Here is a 19,580-nt window from a genome sequence, read left to right as displayed (position 1 = left end):
CAATGAAGCACCCAAATGAAATATGGTGATCTACAGTCCAATGACATCTGGGGGACACAGGTTTCTGATCCCTGGGCTAAGGAAAAAGAACAATAGTGCTCTCCCTCATACTAAGACTAGGAGAGAAATTTAGCATAAAGCCATAGCAAATGTGCAAGCATTTCAGCTTTTCCAGGCAGAATAATCCCCCTCTCCTCCTCCCAAGTGCTGTCCTGAAGGTTGTCCCAAGTCCCTCAGAGCCATTTTTTGGGATAGACACATGGATGCAAAGGCCTGCTATGCTGGCAAAAGTCCTTGCATAGGCCCCTGCTAGCAGTACTAGTTTGTTGAATCCCACCCTAAATCAAAGGACTGGGGTACACTGGGAAGTTAAACTAAGTTCCTCTGTGCTACATGTGCTACTTAAAAAGCAAAGCTGTGGCCATAATCTGTTTAGTACTTCATTATACATAGGACATTAAGCAACATTACAGAAAGAGACACCATACGTTTAGCATCCCTATCTCTAGATTGCAATTTTATGCCACAAGGTATAATGAGTAAGAAAAGTAAAGTTAAAAGGGTGCTAAAATGTTACAGGTATTTCTAACTAGCAAGTTCCTGTGGAGTACAGCCACCTGTGAGATATTAAAGTTGAGAGTATCATTTTAATGGTTACATTATCTGTGCCAATTGCACTAACAGCAATGAAAAAGGGCTGAGGGACTCTAGCAGGTTAAGGCATACAGGAAAAGGCGCACACTAGATTAAACTAGCTGCCCATTTATTTTAGCATTTAGTCTGCAAACGTGGTCAGTGACAATGGCTGCAGAGGAAAATGTATCCTCATGCTGCATCTATGAATAGTATTAGTTATATCTCATGCATGACATGGTGATTCCTCTTTCAGGCTGATTTGTAAATCATCCAGAGCCATATCACAAGATGTGCAATTTCCACAGTATGAAAAGGACCAAGCACTGATTTGTCACTGCTCAGAATATCACTAAGAAGCTAGCAATTTGGAAGCAATATTTCTGGGGCTGAAAGAAGGGACTTGAATGCCCAAGCACTGAGGATAGGTATATTTGCTTTTTTGGTGTTTTTTTTTGGCGTTGTCACAGATCTTGAAGCACACATTATATGATGAAAAAAGCATAGATCACACTTATGAGTAGAACTTTGGCTCCCCAACTTTCCCCCCTACAGACCACTTGAAAATTGGTGAGCGTCTCAGTGGACTACTTTATTCTGGCTGTTGTAGCAATTGTAATTCACAGTTCTAGATGCTGCGTGATTTTTAAATGTACCGTATTTTTCGTCCCATAGGACGCTCCGGCCCATAGGACGCACCTAGATTTTTTGGGGGGAAATAAAGGGGGGGGAAAGCAGGTCGAGGAAACCGAACCAGGTCGAGGAACAGCGGGGTGGCGGCGCTGCGCCTCCCTGCTGTCCCCCGAGCTTGTGGGGCTGGCCGATGTCTGCCAGGCGCGAGGGGCGCTCTGCTTCAGGGCGCCCCACCAGCCCGGCGGCAGGCTGCTATCCGCAGCATGGGGAGCGCTGCGGGGAACTCCTGGAGGGCTCCCCACGCTGCGGATGTATGCCCGGCGCGAGGGGCGCTCTGCTTCAGGGCGCCCCACCCACCGGGCGGCAGGCTGCTATCCGCAGCGTGGGGAGCGCTGCGGGGAACTCCTGGAGGGCTCCCCACGCTGCGGGTGTCTGCCCGGCGCGAGGGGCGCTCTGCTTCAGGGCGCCCCACCCGCCGGGCGGCCGGCTGCTATCCGCAGCGTGGGGAGCGCTGCGGGGAACTCCTGGAGGGCTCCCCACGCTGCGGATGTCTGCCCGGCGCGAGGGGCGCTCTGCTTCAGGGCGCCCCTCGCGCCAGGCAGCAGGCTGCTATCCGCAGCGTGGGGAGCCCTGCGGGGACCTCCCGCAGGGCTGCCTAGGCTGCGGATGTCTTCCTGAAGCCTGGAGAGCGAGAGGGGTCGGTGCGCACTGACCCCTCTCGCTCTCCACGCTTCAGCGAAAGCCTGCATTCGCACCCAGATTTCCCCTTCATTTTTGGAGGGGAAAAAGTGCGTCCTATAGGGCAAAAAATACGGTATTCTTACTGCTTCTTTTATTTCTTACGTATTGTATTTTATTGTAATACAATTTGAGTTCCACAGAATTCAAATTGTAACACAATAAAATATGATACAGGAAATAAAAGAAGCCATAAAAATACAATAAAATAATAAATATGAGTGTTAATGCAATCAATGTGCCATCTCCTAGCTACAATCACATATCCACAGATACACCATGGACCACCTGAATTAAGCTCATGGACCACAGTTTGGGAACCTCTGAAGCAAAGTATTTTAGATCAATCTAAGGCTTTCAACACTGTACAAATTAGTCTAAATTTGTGGGGGGTGGGGTGGGTAATAATTAGGGTTTTGCAGAACATCTCCCTTTATTGTTATTCATGTTTTATTGTTATTCATGTTTTTATACTATATTTTATGCTGCTTTTACAATTAAGTGTTTTAAATTTGTTGTTAGCCGCCCTGAGCCCAGTTTTTGAACTGGGAAGGGCGGGGTATAAATAAATTATTATTGTTTATTATTATTATTATTATTATTATTATTATTATTATTATTTCCATGGGTGTTGTCCCATGGCACCAGATATTCCAAACAGCGTCTGTAAGTACTTGTGTGTGTTTCCCCCCTGAACAAGGTTTTATACCCTTCACTGCTTGCTTGCTAAATGGCTTGTGCATTCAGCTGCTGGACCTATATAGTTCAGCCCTAATTGCACATTATCCAGTCACTGCCCAAAGGAGTAGCACTGAGACTGGAGCTTCTCCGAACTTGCTGCAGAAACAGGGGGTGGCCTGTCAATTTCACCTCTGATCACTCTAGCCTTAGCTCACCATTCCCACAGCTTGATGTTGCTCTTTACCTTGCCCCCACCAAGAAACAAGAAACATGGTAGGGCGAAACCTCTTCATTGTACAAACAAAACTGAAAAGGCTTCAGATTCTCATCAATTTCACCTCCACTCTTCTGACAGGTGAAGGGAAAGCATGACAGTTTCACTAATGCTCTTTGCAGCTTTTGTGTACAAATCACTGAGTTCATGAATATCCCACTGCATCGTTCTCAAATTCACTCCCCCCCTTCACAAGGGTGTGGATTCAGCAGTTGCTAATTATTTCTCTTTGCTGGAAATCAAATTAAACTGTTTAGATCCAGTGTTCGGGATACTTTTCTGCGCCGCTGGAACTAAAATATCTACAGAGACCATTGAACCTAGAGAATTACTACAGCAGCCCTTTATTTTTAGAGACTTGCAGATCTCCAAACCTGGATTTAAAATTATACGACAAGGTGTCCCCTTATCACCATAGCTGTAAAGCTGAAAGATGGCAACAGAATTATTATTATATAGCTTCCTTCTGAACCAATGACCTACACAGTGCCATGAAAACCGGTGTGAGAAACCCGACAGAGCTGGAAGAGGAACTGTAAAAGAAAGAAGATTGGAAAAATACAGACTTAACCTCTCCTTCCCTGACCTCCACTCACACCTCAGACTGCTGCTCCTGGGGGTCAGGCACAACCACCTTTTATCAAGCATGTCTGAACTTTTGATAAGAATGATATAATAAAAGCAGGACGTTTTGGGTTCTTTCAGCAGTGAACTTCTGATGGAACATGGCAGGAAGACAATGGCATGAATGGATGGAATAGATTTCAGTTACAAAAAAAGCCCCTTGCATTGCAGAACCAGGTGCAGTGGAGCTGTGGGCTGGGTGCAAGGCATGATATAGTTGCTATAAACACAGGACAACCAATTGGGATTTAAGCAGGCCACAACTTTATTGATTACAGATGTTAGCAGACTTTGGTGTAGGCATTGGGTGCATATCCTGAATCAACCAACCTGTCTGCAGGTTGATTATTTGGCATAGTTAACCAAGGTTAAGGATTGCCTTTTGTTGTCAAATCGGGGTGACCCCTCCAAAATTTCAATTTTGGGGGTGCTATGTCTGGGCATCTGGACAGAAGCAACTCCCTCTAGACCCCTTTAAAGGAATATCCTGTTTTCTTGGACTGAAGGGGGGATCCAGACTTCGCCATCGAGTTGGGACAATTGCTATGGGCGAAACCCTCAGGCAGGCCATTTTTCTGAAGGCAAATTCCTCTCTGGCCCCAGATATGACAACCAGAAACCTTCTTAGCAAGGTCCTCCGCTGGGTCTGCCTGCCTCTCAGACCCATTGCATGTATTCTGGCATGCGGTTAATATAGGTAGCACCCATGTATGCTCTGACATACATAGGGGCTACCTATATTAGCCATGCGCTCAGTTATAAAAGTCTGGCCTATAAAACAGTCAGGAAAACGGTATAGAAATAGAAAGTGGTAAGCAGACTGTTAATAAGGCAACATTATCAGTATGCACGTAGCATCTGAAGTCATTTACAAAAACAAGTTTATTTTTCTAAGTTCAGAAACGGTGAGGTAGACTTCTAGGTAGGTGTGGGGCCCCTGGAAGGTGGGTTTATTTTTAAGTTCCATAGAGGGAAATGGTGCCCACCTTCCCAGCCAACTAAGTCCCAAATGGAACGAATTCTCCCAGGCAATGGATCCTCACTGATCTAAATTGGATTTGGATGGGTGACTACATACTTATTGCCCCAACATGTCAATGTGACTTGGGAACTAAGGAATTTAGAAACAGTCACTATTCTGCTCTGATGTGTCTTTGTGTGTGGTTCTAGCAAGGACTCAGAGAGACTCTCCCATGTTCCTCTTCTAATAGTGCTTGGCTGGTGGGAGGGTAGATGTTAATGTAAGTTTAGAAGAAGATGCTGATTCATGAGCCAGTGTGGTGTAGGGGTTAAGAGCGGTAGTCTCGTAATCTGGGGAACCGGGTTCGCGTCTCCGCTCCTCCACATGCAGCTGCTGGGTGACCTTGGGCCAGTCACACTTCTTTGAAGTCTCTCAGCCCCACTCACCTCACAGAGTGTTTGTTGTGGGGGAGGACGGGAAAGGAGAATGTTAGCCGCTTTGAGACTCCTTAAAAAGGGAGTGAAAGGCGGGATATCAAATCCAAACTCTTCTTCTTCTCTTCTTCTTCATTTTTAAAGACATGTTTTAAGACAAACACATTGGGAGGGACAGGTCCGAGGCCCAAAGGTTGGAAGCAAAGCAAAATGTCTTATTTTCAACACAACCTCTTTGGAGACTGGACCTAGTACAATTACATATGCAATTTGTGTTTGTTAGGGAGGTCAGGAACTGTTGTAGCTAAATTAATCAATTACTTTCTGCTAACAGATGTTTCTCTACTGGCTCTTTCTCAAATATTTTAGGTTGCTTTTGACAAGGTGATGATGGCACAGAGAGCAGACCATACACAGGTAGAAGCTTTTCTTCAGAAACACTAGGCCTATTATTTCTAGTACTGCTACCTGCTTTTTGGACGCTAAACTGCAGGTTTCTGGATTAGGGAACAGTTTCCCATTTGCTATGCTGGTTTCACTAGTAGGGTATTCTGGAGTCTAAGACTTTTCTTTTTTTAACAAGCCTTCCAAGTGGAGATCTTTATCCCAATGTCTATCTGTGCTGGATTTGAAACTGGTTTGTTTTTTGCAATTGAAATGGCTTTTGGCTGCTTATATATGGACTTGGTTTTTTATGTAAGACATTGCTTTTAATTGTTTTTATTGCTGACATTTTTACTGTGAAATTGCTTCAAGATGATTTATGAGATATTACTTATAATAGAATCAAATAAATAACTAGTGTGTGAAAATAAAAATGCACAGCAACATAACTGATGTGAGGGGCTGGACACAACTAAAGTGTCCAAAGAAAGGCTAAAGTAGGCAGTGGGGAATAGGGGTGCATACATCAGTCCCAACCTCAGCATTACCAGGTGTGCCCCTCCACCCTTGACTGTTGGATGTTTAACAAGAAGATTTAGTTTTCAAGCCTTCTCCTGACCAGGAACCCTGACCATGAGAAGGCTTGTGGATATGTTCATCCAAATGAGTCTATACAACACCTCCAGACTTTTCCACTAAACAAGCAAAGGATGGGAATGGGGTGGTGGTCCACCTGTCAGCACTGGGGGGGGGGGATTGATGGCTGTACCCTAGCTGTCCTACCCATTTTAGCCCTTGTATGCCCAGGCTGAACACCTGAAGAGGGCTAATGTAGAAGAGAGTTTTCATCATTCAAGGAGGAGCACCATAACAGATACTGAAAGTTCTAGAACAGAACTTCATGTAATCCACAAAGTATTTCTTGGAGCAGGGATAGCACACAGGTAAATTAGCTTTAACTTTTTATGACACGGCCACGTGGTTTTCGATTGGCTGGTCAACTTTTTGCAGCTTGCCCACAAAAGTTTGCTGAACTAGTGATAGTCACCTCCTGCCCTGGGTTTGTATGGAATTGGCTTCAGCAAGCCAAACTATGATCCCTGCAAATGAAGGGGAGGGGAAGCTTAGTTAAGTCAGAGTCTGATTCAAATCCTGTCGTGCTCCTGATAACATAATCTGGAGTGCAATGGACTCTGGATCCCTCTCCCTGCTACCCTGTGAGTCCCCAAACGTCTGGACCTGGTCACTGTTGCAGCAGCTTTGGTGTCTCCTTTCTGGAACTTGAAACATTGCTATGGTAGCTCCCAGTTGCCAGATGTGATAACCATGAAGCTGTCACAACAGCATTTGAAGCATAAGAGAAGGTAGAGACCTCCCCTTCCTGCTGGAACCAGAACCAGGTAAATTGAGTTCTTCTTTGGCTCAGATCACAATCTTAGTTAGAGAAGAACTACTGCTTCACTTTGGAATATTAGCAAACTACTTACAGTATTTACAAGATTAATGCACCCAATTCCTATTATAAAGCAGTCCATCACAAAGTCTGGTAATTTCACTATACAGAATCAAAGTTGGGAATGAAATCTTATTTGCTGTAGCCAGGGAGAGATAAGAAAGGATGTCAAACAGAAGAACTAGAGAATCAGAAAGTCAAATAATATCACAGAAAACAAGGCTTGAAATAGTCAGACACCATTTTTGGGCTCTCACTTCCTATCAATCTGGTAGCGACATTTGCAAATTAATATTTCTTTTTAAAAGGCACCTTTGCACTTTGTCAGAGTTCCAAGAAGTCGTTCAAACAGAGGGAAGCAGTTAGTTAAATGTTCAGGGTGCAGTCATGGGATTTAAATGTCATGAGTCTGGCTTCTGAAAGAGACTGCTGGATTACACCGTTGTAAGTACCTTAAATGCTTAAGGCGGATTCTCCTCTCCCCTATTTCTTGCAGACGTTCTAGTGAACATATGAAAGCGGAGAAGAGAGTAGGTTTTAAAAACAATTTTCTTTGTTAGATTCCTATAAGACTCCAGAGGGGGAGAGCTAACAACTGACCTCCCATTCTGCATAGACATTAAACAGATTGCTTTTGTACAGGAAGTCATGGAGTAAACGCACTCTACTATTGAAGATACATCAAGAAAATGGAGTTGGAATGAATTCCCTTTCTTTTGTCGGGGTTCATCGGAGCATGAACTAGGTTTTCTATTGATTTGATATCACGCAGAAGAAAGTTTCCAAAATTGCCATAAGAAATGGAACAGGTTCTATATTCTATGAACTAGAAGCTCACTCTACAGAGGAACCTAGCTGGAGAGCCGAGATCAGTTTTGCATAGCAGCTCTATGGGAGTCCTGCCTCCCACTCTCAGAACTGTACTCAGACTTTTGATTCAAGTCTTCCTGAAGGCTGTATTCTACAAGTCAGTACATGGTTTAAATATAGCTCAAATTACAGTTTACACAGTTCAGAAGTAGACCTCCAAGGTACATGGCTAGGAACAAGCTAAGATGTTGTCTTAACACCTGACACACACCCTTAGATCTCCTTTTGAAGAGTGGGGCAGCCACAGTCATTTGCACGGTTTTCATCACAAGAGATAGGACTGAGCAGACAGAATCAGATAAGTGTTGGAAGTGTAAAGAAGTAGAGGGAACATTCTTCCACATGTGGTGGACATGTAAAAAGGTAAAAGTTATTGGGAAATGATTTATAATGAGTTGAAAAAAAAATGCTTAAAATTACCCCCCCTCCCAAAAAAAACCCCAGTCTTTTTTGTTGGGGATAACCCAGACTGAAATTCCCGGGTGCCAGAAAAGGTTATTTATGTATGCAACAACTGCGGCCTGTCTTTTGTTAGCCCCAAAATGGAAAGTGAGCGAGGTCTCAACCAAAGAGGATTGGCAACTTAAGTTGACAGAATATGCACAACTTGCAGATTTAACATATAGAATAAGAGAGCAAGAACAACATACGTTTAAAGAAGATTGGAAAACATTTTTTGACTATATGGAAAATAACTGTATACAGCTGAAAACGCTGGCAGCTTTAAGATAAATTCAACAGAGTAAGATGCAAAAGTGGAAAATTGATTTGAATGGTTATGGTAAAATATGCAGGGATGTGTGATATGTAAAATGAACCATGGAAAGAGAAGAAGGGAAGTCACTGGATATTTTAAAGTTTAAAATGTTTATTTGAAATTGTAAAACATAAAATTTAATAAAAAATATTATAAAAAAAGAGATAGTACTGAGCAAGCAAACACTCCTGTGGGTAGGTTGAGTCTGCTTGCACCAGTGCATCCAGTGAAGCATCCTTGGAAACAGGGTCTGACTCTGCCCCAGCCAGCTCACTCTCTGGCTTAAACTCATGTGCCTCCTTAGTTGCCAGAGCAACCTCATTCTCAGGAGGCTGGTTCTGTTGGCTTTCCCTCCTCTGCTGGGATGTCCACCAGCAGCGGGCTGAGGATGCAGTCTAGCAAACCACTGCTGACACTCATGCCACACCCCCTCTGACCAATCCAGCCAGGATGTCCCCATGGGGCTTGTGACAGTTGAGCTCATGGCTCTGGTCCACTCCCCAAACGGTGCCCACTAGTTCACCTGTGATTGGCTGCAACTGCAACTGCTGGTGGAAGGGGAAGTAGCATCCTGTCTCAGCCATGCCAAAGCCAGAAGGCTGCCCAGCACTGCTGCAGCTACACCGAACCACAATTGCTCCCCTCCAACTGTTAGTAAGCAGTCTTTCTTATGGAAATCTCAACCATTTCTTTTCTCTTTCTTTTTTGCACCTATTCTGAACTTTGCATGTGTTTTTGGGTGATCTTTGCTGGACTAATAAGGTTAAGCATGCTGTGTCTTTCTTTCGGTGAGCTATTTACACAAAGTGGAATTGTGGGAAGGTGGGGAATAACTGAGTACACTGACATTTGTTCGTAAACCCCCCCTACCCACATCGGAAAGGTCAACCTATTACACTAAAACAATTTAGATTTTCCACTTTAATTAAAATCCTGTATGAAATCAGATACACATGACAGACAGCCTGTCCCCGGCTACTGATACAGTGAAAAGAACCACCAGTGAAGGAATTTTAATAATGACATGTATGGTACATCCATACTACCTGCCGAGCTCACTCTTTCACAAAGAGCATTATTTAAAACAGAACTTCTTAAAGTCCACCCGTTCCTATGAGGCTGCAGAAACTCTAGATGGATTATAGCCCTACTCTTAATGATCGCTTCACCTTCATTAGCTGTAGGGAAGAAGGGTAAGTAAAGGACTGCAAACATGTATTCATGACTCTCATTAGCAAAAATGGCACCGTGCAAATCAATTTTCATGGATCCTGCTAGGATGGGCTTCCTAATTAGTATATCATTAGGCAGCTAACTTCTCACTACTTCTCAGACATCAAATACCCCCTCACCCCAACATATCACCCGAGCTTATAAGGAGAATTTTAATGAAAGCACACCGATCTGTAACGTTCATGGAAAGAACACACAATAGGTTGCGTTATTCAGATTTCTCGTGCTCCCTTTTCCAGACAGCGCCTCAATTTCTGCTCTGTTTGGTCTTCACTGATTACCGAAACCTGTTATTGTCGCCAGGGCTAAAGTGGCACCGCATAAAGGCGCAGAGAATCTGGGGGGGGGGGGGGAATCTATATATGATGTCGAATTTCCTACTGCGGGCTTTAATATCAGAAAAGAGAGCCTTCTGTGGAGAGCTGCCAGCTTGAGACTTGCAATTTAGAATAGGAGCTGCCTGTAAGCAGCAGGAAGGGGTGGAGAGAGAGAGAGGGAGAGAGAGATATACATTCACCTCATTTAACTGATGCCAGAAAATCTCTTGAGCATATGCAGGGTAGCTTGCTTCAATGATTGCCACACCGGAAACCACATCACACAAATCTGGTATTACAAAGTGTGGGCTTCCTAGAAGGCTTGAACTACAATCCTCTCCCTCCTCTTTAAGAAGTAAGCCTGGGTAGACTTGGAGTGGAAAGGCAGGCAAGGCAGGCAAGGTGTGATGTTTAAAAGTCCACTCCATATTTTTTCTAGTACTGTTAACAAACCAGAACCTGGAGAACCTCCAGCCCATGTTTTCCTTAAGACTTTCTTTCTCTATTCAAACCAGCTAGAGCTGGTTGGGCAAGACATGAAGGATTCCCAGAGGCCATCCTGTAGAAGCCAATGTTGCTTTAATAAAACCATACTCTGCCTTGAACAATTCTCTGTATTTTCTGCATTCCTGAAGAAGGGAAAGGGCCACTGCCATTCAATGCAGACAACAGTAGCCTAGATAGATCAGTGGTCCAATTCAGTGTAAAGTACCTTCTTATATGGAGTAGAATTGATTCTGTGCCATAGTTAAGCCTTTGAACTCTTGCCAGAGGCTAACCACCCATTTTAATCTGATTTTGCACAAACTTTTGCAAATCTCAAAAGGTATCTACATAAACGAGTTGTTTACAGGACTGGCTGAGCATATAACAGAACACAGTTAAGATTACAATGTGTGCAAAAGAAGGGCTGTTGCCTAGCAACAGAGCATCTGCTCTGCATGCAGAACATCCAAGGTCCAGTCCCTGGTCCCAGGTAGGACCAAGTGGACTTCTGAGAAAAGTCATGGAGAGCTGCTGCCTGCCAGTCCCAATGGTCTGACTCTGTATAAGACAGCTTCCTAGGGGCTTCACCTCAGTTTTGCAGCAATCCATTAATGGAGGGTCATTATTCTTTACATTAAGATGAAGAATGAGAAATATAGGTCTCTCCTATTATAATAGCAGCAAGAGAAGAAAGCAGTGGTGTGATCAAGTTCTAAAACCCTAAAAGAAAAGGCGAAATAAAAAAATTATCCATGCAGAATTACAAGAGTTGCTTTTGCCTGAAGGGAAGCCACAGTTCAGGAACTCCTACCAAGTTTCCCCCTGCCTATTTTCTGTCTCTCCATCATATTTTCCCTCCCCCTGCTCTTTATTGGCATCAACATTTACATGAAACAGCATCTTTGCTTTAAAGAATTCATCTGTTCCTGCTGCTTATCCCCCCCACCTGAAGTCATAATCCTCTGTTTGTGACGACATAATGGTTTGCACAGCAGCCAATTGTGATGCCACAAGCCGAGGATTATGACTTGAGGTGGGAAATAAACAGCAGGAACAGATGAGCACTTAGGAAACAAAGACCCTGTTTTCATGCAAATGCCTTTTGTCATCAAAAACAAGGTTAGAGAAATGCAGCTACAGAGCAATCTATGTCAGAGCAAGCAAGCAGAATGGGTGCTCAGCAGAAACTCTGTGGTGCTTCCCAGGAGGCATTCAGCTGCTCTTTCCAATAAACTTCTTGAATCACTGGGGAGTTTTACACATTCAAGATAGGTAGTAGTCTTTGCCTTTCTGAGCAAATCACCAGCAACGCACAGCGTAACATGAGTTACTGACATCAGTAGCTCAGCTAGTGTTGCTGGATGTATATTTTTTTGGTTACATAAGAATCAGCCCACAAATAACCGCATGTCTCTACAGTTGCAGCAGGTACTGTAACTCTCCACTGCTTTGACTTAACCCCTGATGGCCCACACTTCCATTGTTTCTCGAGACAGATGGATGCCAAGAAAATCAGAAAAGGATCCACAGGGTTCAAGAAAGTGGGGGCAAGTACCTTTTGTAGAAGAACATAAATATTGTTATAAATTTGGTGTATTCAGATTGTGTCTTCGAATCCCTGGATCCAGCAAGTGTTAGAATTTAATCAAGGCTTCTAATTCTTGGATAAACCAGGCTAGCCTCCCTTTGAGGTGAAAGCCTTTAAAAATTAATGGCTTGACATTCACAGAAGAGTACAACTCTTGGAAGGGACCCTAAGGATCATCTAGTCCAACCCCCTGCAATGCAGGAATATGTAGCTGTCCCATATGGGGATCGAACCTGCAACCTTGGCATTATCAGCACCACGCTCTAACCAACTGAGCAGCTGGTTAGAGTTGTACCTTGGAAGTAGAACGGAATTCGTTCTGGAAGTCTATTCGACTTCCAAAATGTTCAGGAACCAAAGTGTGGCTTCTGATTGGCTGCAGGAAGCTCCTGCAGCCAATCGGAAGCCACGGAAGCCCCGTCAGACGTTTGGGTTCCAAAGAACATTTGCAAACTGGAACACGCACTTACAGGCTTACGGCGATCAGGAGCCAAAACGTATGAGTACCAAGGTGTTTGGGATCCAAAGTAAGACTATATATTGACTGGTTCAGAACTACAGTGTGGTGTAGTGGTTAAGAGCGGTAGTCTTGTAATCTGGTGAACCGGGTTCGCGTCTCCGCTCCTCCACATGCAGCTGCTGGGTGACCTTGGGCCAGTCACACTTCTCTGAAGTCTCTCAGCCCCACTCACCTCACAGAGTGTTTGTTGTGGGGGAGGAAGGGAAAGAAGAATGTTAGCCGCTTTGAGACTCCTTAAAGGGAGTGAAAGGCGGGATATCAAATCCAAACTCTTCTTCTTCTTCTTCTTCTTCTACAAAATAAGAGTATCAGTACTTCATGTGTAGTAATGGTGGACATCATCCACATCCCAAGATACGCACATTATGGTAACTACTGTGGCATGGAGTGTGGGAATTTTTTTACTCTTTGGCTTCTGTTGTGGTCCTGATACTACATTCAAAGGTAAGTTCCATTAAGTTAAGTGACACGCCCAAGAGAGACACATACATTTTGGGGCATTTCTTATTGCTCCGAATTTCCCTTATGAATTTCTTACAAGGATTACCAGAAATATATCAAAACTGACTCAGTGATAGCAAAGACTGCTGATGTTCACTGTTCCCCTTGCTCCTTCACTTACTAGCAGTTTCCAATAATTCATGTAGTCTAGCTGTGCCTTTTGCAACTCAACAGTATAATATAGTCCTCTCTGTGGCAAGGCTAAATTTGATCTCTGACTTGTAATCTTACAGCTTCTCTGTGTGATGCACTCTAATTTCTCACTGCCCATCTGTGTTTGCATCTTATAAAATCTGGAAAGTAATTTGCAATGACTTCACAATTTGCAGCACTGTATGTGGACATCCGTACAGGCAACAGGAATGAGGATATAAGAAACATTGAAATGGCCAGTTGCGTATTAGCAGAGCAAGTGTGTACATGTTTACTCAGAAGTAAGTTACACTGTGTTCAATAAGGCTTACTCCCAGGAATGAGTGCACAGGATTCCACAATATATTGGGAGGGAGGAGGGGAGGGAGGGAGGAAGAAAAACAGCAAAAAAAGGAGGGAATAACAATGCATTGATTAAATTTTGTCAAGGCATTTTTTAAAATGTATGTTTCACACTACCATCCTTTGAGCAAGCAGCACAACTGGATAGGGCACTGCAATGCACACTTTAAATTGATCTTTAATAATTGAGTTACACAAATTGAACATAATTACGTTCTACCAGCTGGCTTGTACCGCTGTGTATTTGAATGATGGGGTTTGGTGTTAAAAAGCAATACAGAAGACAAGGTAGTCTGTCTGCTATTTTTCACTTACTTTAATTGTGCTTAGAATTTCAAGGTACAAAAGCGTCTTCAGCAAACAGAAAATAGTTTGTCGTTAAAATACATTTAATACAGAAAAGTACAACCTGAAGATCAAAAACGTAGAAATTATTTCTGCGTGGCATGCTTCTACCATTGATCAAACAAGAAAAAAATCTCACACGGCATGCGGTTAGAGACAAGCTTTAGTCCTCACTCTAAAATCAAGCAGCTTCTCTTAATTTAACTTTTAAACATTATTATACTAAGCAAAAGTGCACAAGTTCAACTTTTGACAATGTTTATTGAGCAGATGTTTCATTAGAAAAAGCAATTTGGATAAAATGCATGACTGAAGAGGCAAATGTCAAAAACTATTGTCTTCTTTGTTTTCCCTTTCTATTCTTAGGGCGGGGTATACCTAATTATCCCTGCCAGTGAAAGCTCTGTGGAAGGGCTTCGATCTGTGCAAGGAGTCTTCCCTGCTTTCTTCCCTTATGCCTCCCACCCCCAAAATTGGTTTAGGGGGTGTCAGGAGAACCCCCCCCCAACAGCGTGCAGGAGGAGGCAAGGCAGGGTTTTGTTCTGTCTGGCAAGCAGATATACCGTACTTGCACAGATGGAATGTTCGCAATAGCACAGTGTTGAATTCCACTCTCTGGTTCTTGTCCTAATTTTTATTAATTTAATTAAATTTAAGATCACACGATATTTGCAGAAGTCAAAGACTGACAGCAGAAGGAAATTGCTGCAGAAGAGTCCTGGAGAGATAAGCGTTAGGTCTTAACGGGCAAAAATTGTTTTGATAGTCAGGAGTAGATAATACAACCAAATGTGGGGATTATTGATAAGAAAGCCAAGAACAACCAGAGTGAGTCAGATTAGACTTTGTAAGTTTATCAATGTCCAACTTGCCTGAGTAAGTAAAAACGCTGTAATGGCCCGATCCTATGAACACATTGGTAAAGAGGATGCCACACAAAGGCAGCTTCTTTTTCATAACATGATAAATAATAATAATAATAATAATAATAATAATAATAATAATAATAATTTATTTATACCCCGCCCTCCCCAGCCAAGGCTGGGCTCAGAGTGGCTTACAAGCAATAATAAAAACAAGATGAATGATTACAACTTAAAAACAAAAGTAAAGTACAACATTAAAATAATGGAACATTAAAATAGTGGGGTTGCACCAGCAGCTGGAACAGGGCTCCTTGTTACTTTTTCCTTATCCATGCTATTTCATTACCAAGCACAATCTAAAAAGTTAAAAACTATCAGATAGTTGCTCAGGAGCAGGATCCTAAAAATGGAGGAAGATGAGGTCCTACCACCTGGAGATACAAAACATGCCTAATTTCTTTTTATTTTGGGTTTACACCTTCTGAGGAACCAGTGTGTTTTTGCCTAAGGCTGGAGACAGTTTGAGGGAACAGCTGAATTGTATATCTTCAAAAGTGGGGGAATCGACCACTAAATATTTATTTGTCCCAGCAATCCTGGCTGCAACTTTAAAACTGCATTGCACATCTAAGTAAGTCTCTTATCTCCTCCAACACACCATCTTAAAACTGTAACAAAATGCAGACTGTGGCTTCAATTTCAAACGAGGTTTGTTTCTCCTACCCCCTTGTTTCGTTGAACTTCTAGACTACTGAAGAACCCTGGAGAACTCAAAAGTTCGCTCTCACTGGCTTTCTTCAGTCATAATAGCTTCTGTGTTGTTCTAAATTGGAGCTGCACTTCCTGATAATCACACATATTCCTGACCAATGGAACCCTGGAGCATGCTCTACAGACACCTATGCTATACATGCAGATCCCATTGCATGGGAGCAATTCTGCAGAGCAACATGGGCTTGTAATGACTCAAGAGGGCTTATTTCGAGAAATGTTGGTTATTCAACAGTCAGTCTGGGAGCACTTAGAAAAGGATGCTGTGATTACTAAGACCCATCATGGGTTTCTCAAAAATAAGTCATACCAGATAGGTCTCATTTCTTTTTTTGATGGAGTTACAAGCTTGGTGGATCAGGGGAATGCTGTGGACATGGTCTATCTTGATTTCAGTAAAGCTTTTGACAAAGTCCCCCATGATATTCTTGTGGGTTGAACGAGGTAACTGTTAGGTGCATTTGTAGCTAGTTGACTGTTATTTACTAACCTTGGATCCTAGAACAAAAGGCAAGTAGGATCCCAGAATGCAACAACTGATTGGCTTGCAAGAGAAAACCAATCAGGCTCCAGGAAGAAGTTAATCAGCCTATTAGGCTTGTAGGATCGTAGAATGCAACAACTGATTGGCCTGCAGGAAAAGACCAATCAAGCTCCAGGAGGGAAGCAGAATCAGCCAATCAAACGGGACTCATTGTGTAAATAATGTATATAAAAGCCTGAGGTTTGGGGGGCAATTCAATCACTGTTTTACAAGCTGCAATAAAGAGAATGAAATCACTACAGGACTCCCGAGTATATTTCATTGACTGAAAAAAGGATGGATGCCATGCTATCTTAACTTTGGTCAAATAACCATAACAAAACTTAAAAGGATACATCAAAGACCAATGATAGTGCAAGAAAATAAAGCTAAGGGTTGATTCAAATCAAAAGAGTAATCTGGGCCCATTGTTGTTCAACATCTGTATAAACACCTTGGATGAAGGAATTGAGGGAAAGCTCATCCAATTTGCAGATGACACCAATCTGGGAGGGGGAGCTAATGCCTCAGAACACAGAATCAGGATTCAAAACGACCTTAACAGATTGGAGAGCTAGGCCCAAACTAACAAAATGGATTTCAATTGGGACAAATGTAAGGTTCTTCACTTAGACAGAAAGAACCAGCTGCACAAACCAGGGACGCTAGCCTACTAGCAGTACATGTGAAAAGGATGTAGGGGTCTTATTAAACCACAACCTTTAACGTGAGTCAGCAGTGTGATGCAGAAGGAAAAAAAAAAAAAAAAGCTAGTGCTATTCTAGGCTGCATCAACAGAAGTATAGTGTCCAGATCAAGGGAAGTAAGAGTACCACTCTATTCTGCCTTGGTCAGATCACACCTGGAGTACTGTGTCCAATTCTGGGCACCACAATTTAAGAAAAATGTTGAAAAGCTGGAATGTGTGCACAGGAGGGCAACCAAAATGAGCAACAAGTGGAAAAAGCCGTACAAGGGATGGTTGAAGGAGCTGGATATGTTTAGCCTGGAAAACAGGCGACTAAGAAGAGATATGATTGCCATCTTCAAGTATCTCAAGGGCTGTCATATGGAAGATGGAGGAAGCTTGTTTTCTCCTGTTCTGGATGGTGAGACTCAACGCAATGGCTTCAAGTTACAAGAAAGAAGATTCTGATTAAACATCAGGAAGAACTTTCTGATAGTAAGAGCTGTTTGACATTGGAACGGTTTCCCTTAGGAGGTTGTGGACTCTCCTTAATTGGAGGGTTTTAAGCAGAGGCTGGATGGCGATCTGTCACAGATGCTTTAGCTGAGATTCCTGCATGGGGATTGGACTAGACCCTTTGGGTCCCTTCCAACTCTACAATTCTAGGATTTGTTCTAGGATAAGTTATTGCCTGACTGTGGATTTCAGAAAATGGATACACACCTTCACTAATGATCTGCTTCCCTTCCTCTTTTCACATTTCAGAGTGAAAAACAAGAAGAGTGTTCAAAGTTACTCTTCCAGCTGAAGAATTCTACCAAAATTGTGTTGTCATAAATACGCCAAAGAGAATGTTCAGGGAATTGAAAGAATGGACTACCTGTAACATGAAATGCTACCAAGGAGGTTTGCAGACTGCATCTTCTGTTGCCAGATTAAGCCATAGCTGCTACAAAAACAATTGATCAAAAGCTTAACATTACAAAATGTATTAAAGGTAATGATTTATGCTTTAATTTGTTCGGCAACTTTACAAAGGGTAGAAAAACACACAAAAAAAGAGCAATTGGGAAATGCAGCATTATTAAAGCTATAAATCCAGCCAGCGGAAGAGAAGTGGGCTCTTTTTCGCAAGTGTAAAGAAAGAGGAATGAAGGGGGTACCTTTTCCCCATTAGCTCAGTATATGATGCTTTAAATTTTACTTGCTTTGAGCTTAGTTGCCGCACAGTTCCCTCTCCTTTGCTTCTTTTTCTTGAAGTTGTTGAAATGCTAAAAAAGGAGAAACAAATGGATGGCTGTTGGTGCACCCCGGAGGCTAGAAGGAGCAACCAAAGACCCAATTAAGGAAAAAAGGCAGAAGCATTTTACTCACATAATTGAATGCCACGAGCTTCAAGTGGACTTTAGGATTCTAAGAAAAAGAGATACCCCTTACTGTTTAATGCTTTAACCACAGCATCATCTCCCACTTTACATAGATCTCAAGGGGCCAAAGAACTTCCAGGGCATCCCAAATTCAATTGAGGCAGTTTTCTTATTGCAATTAAGACACCATTGTTACTCATTTATTGGCAGACACATTAGTCTTTGTTAAATGTCGAAAGCAAAGGCAGCACTATCGATACATAGGAGGATTTGTTCAAATTTTCAAATGGTAAAGTGTGTGTTAATATGTGAATGCTTCCTGCAATAAGATCATCACTATTTATACTTTCTAGAGCACCTACAAAGACCAGGCGCTTTGCATAAAAGAGGCATAAGACAGTATACCCTCACACTTACAATCTGAAGCAAGACACACAAGGCAAGACTTGCAATGAGGTGAGAGAGAGAGAGAGAGAGAGAGAGAGAGAGAGAGAGAGAGTATGTTCAGGGCAACAGCATTTTTAAAAATGCCAAAATGAAGAGGCATTTAAAAATAAAAAAAAATCAAGTGTCTAAATGCACCAGTGGATGAAGCCAGAGAAATGTCAAAAGACACAGAATCCCAGTGGTCAGGAGCAGGAGCATCGTCAAAGAACATGGTATGCAATTTGGCTTAGCAAAATTGGGTTGGAATAATCTATGGTTACATTTGAACCACAGTTTCTGCTGTGGATACCCACAGACTCACACTTAGCCAGTAAGTGGTAAGTGTGGGGTGATGATGCTCAGTTGCATACCAGCTGCTTTCAGGGACATAGAGGAGGTTGATGGTGCAAGCACACTAGTGGAGCCCATTCAGTGCACCAACCAGCGTGTTTGCACCTTGCCACCACCTTGCCATTCCCCCTTCCCTTAAGCAGCAGTGAGACGAACAACCAGAGGTTGAGTGAGTGTCACCACCCACCACATTGTCTGCTACTGGGCTTAGCTTAGTGTTACGTGTGAACTAGGCCCCTCTGTCTTGCTCTCCCTCAGCAATGACTCTGTCTGAGAAGGTTTTGGCTCTTCATTAGTTTCACTTTAAACTAACCAGTAGGAAATAGCAGGGACTTCAGAAGGAAGGGTGGAGGAGGAGAATTCCTTTAATCTTGTCTGGAAAGGAAGACGTGAGTGAGAATTGGAAAAATGAGGAGATGGTTCAGCATCTTCCTGCCCCCCCCCCACAAAGTTAAAGAATTACAGTGGTTCTTTGGTTTAAGAACAGCTTAGTTTATGAACAACTTGGATTAAGAACACTGCAAACCCAGAAGTAGGTGTTTTGGTTTGTGAACTTTGCCTTGGAATAAGAACATGTTTCACTTCCTGTTGAGTGTGTTCCATTTGTAAATTGAGTCCCCTGCTGCTATGGGAAAGCACGCCTTGGTTTAAGAACGCTTTG

At 42.8% G+C, this 19,580-nt stretch overlaps 1 protein-coding gene and 1 long non-coding RNA gene across 3 annotated transcripts in view; one reads left to right on the top strand and one right to left on the bottom strand.

Moving 5' to 3' along the window:
* The window catches only part of LOC310680482 (transmembrane protein 263-like), a 296,399-nt gene that overhangs the window by 191,682 nt on the left and 85,137 nt on the right, over positions 1-19,580 (bottom strand). The gene's annotated exons all lie outside the window — the stretch shown is intronic.
* Positions 11,514-18,615, top strand: LOC310682417. Its single transcript, XR_014513900.1, has 3 exons — positions 11,514-11,597; positions 17,541-17,772; positions 18,496-18,615. It is a non-coding gene; the product is annotated as an uncharacterized lncRNA (long non-coding RNA).

The sequence above is a fragment of the Podarcis tiliguerta genome, assembly GCF_965153285.1.
Source record: "Podarcis tiliguerta genome assembly, chromosome: 1".
In the NCBI taxonomy this organism is placed as follows: Eukaryota; Metazoa; Chordata; class Lepidosauria; order Squamata; family Lacertidae; genus Podarcis; species Podarcis tiliguerta.
This window is presented reverse-complemented; position numbering and strand designations above follow the sequence as displayed.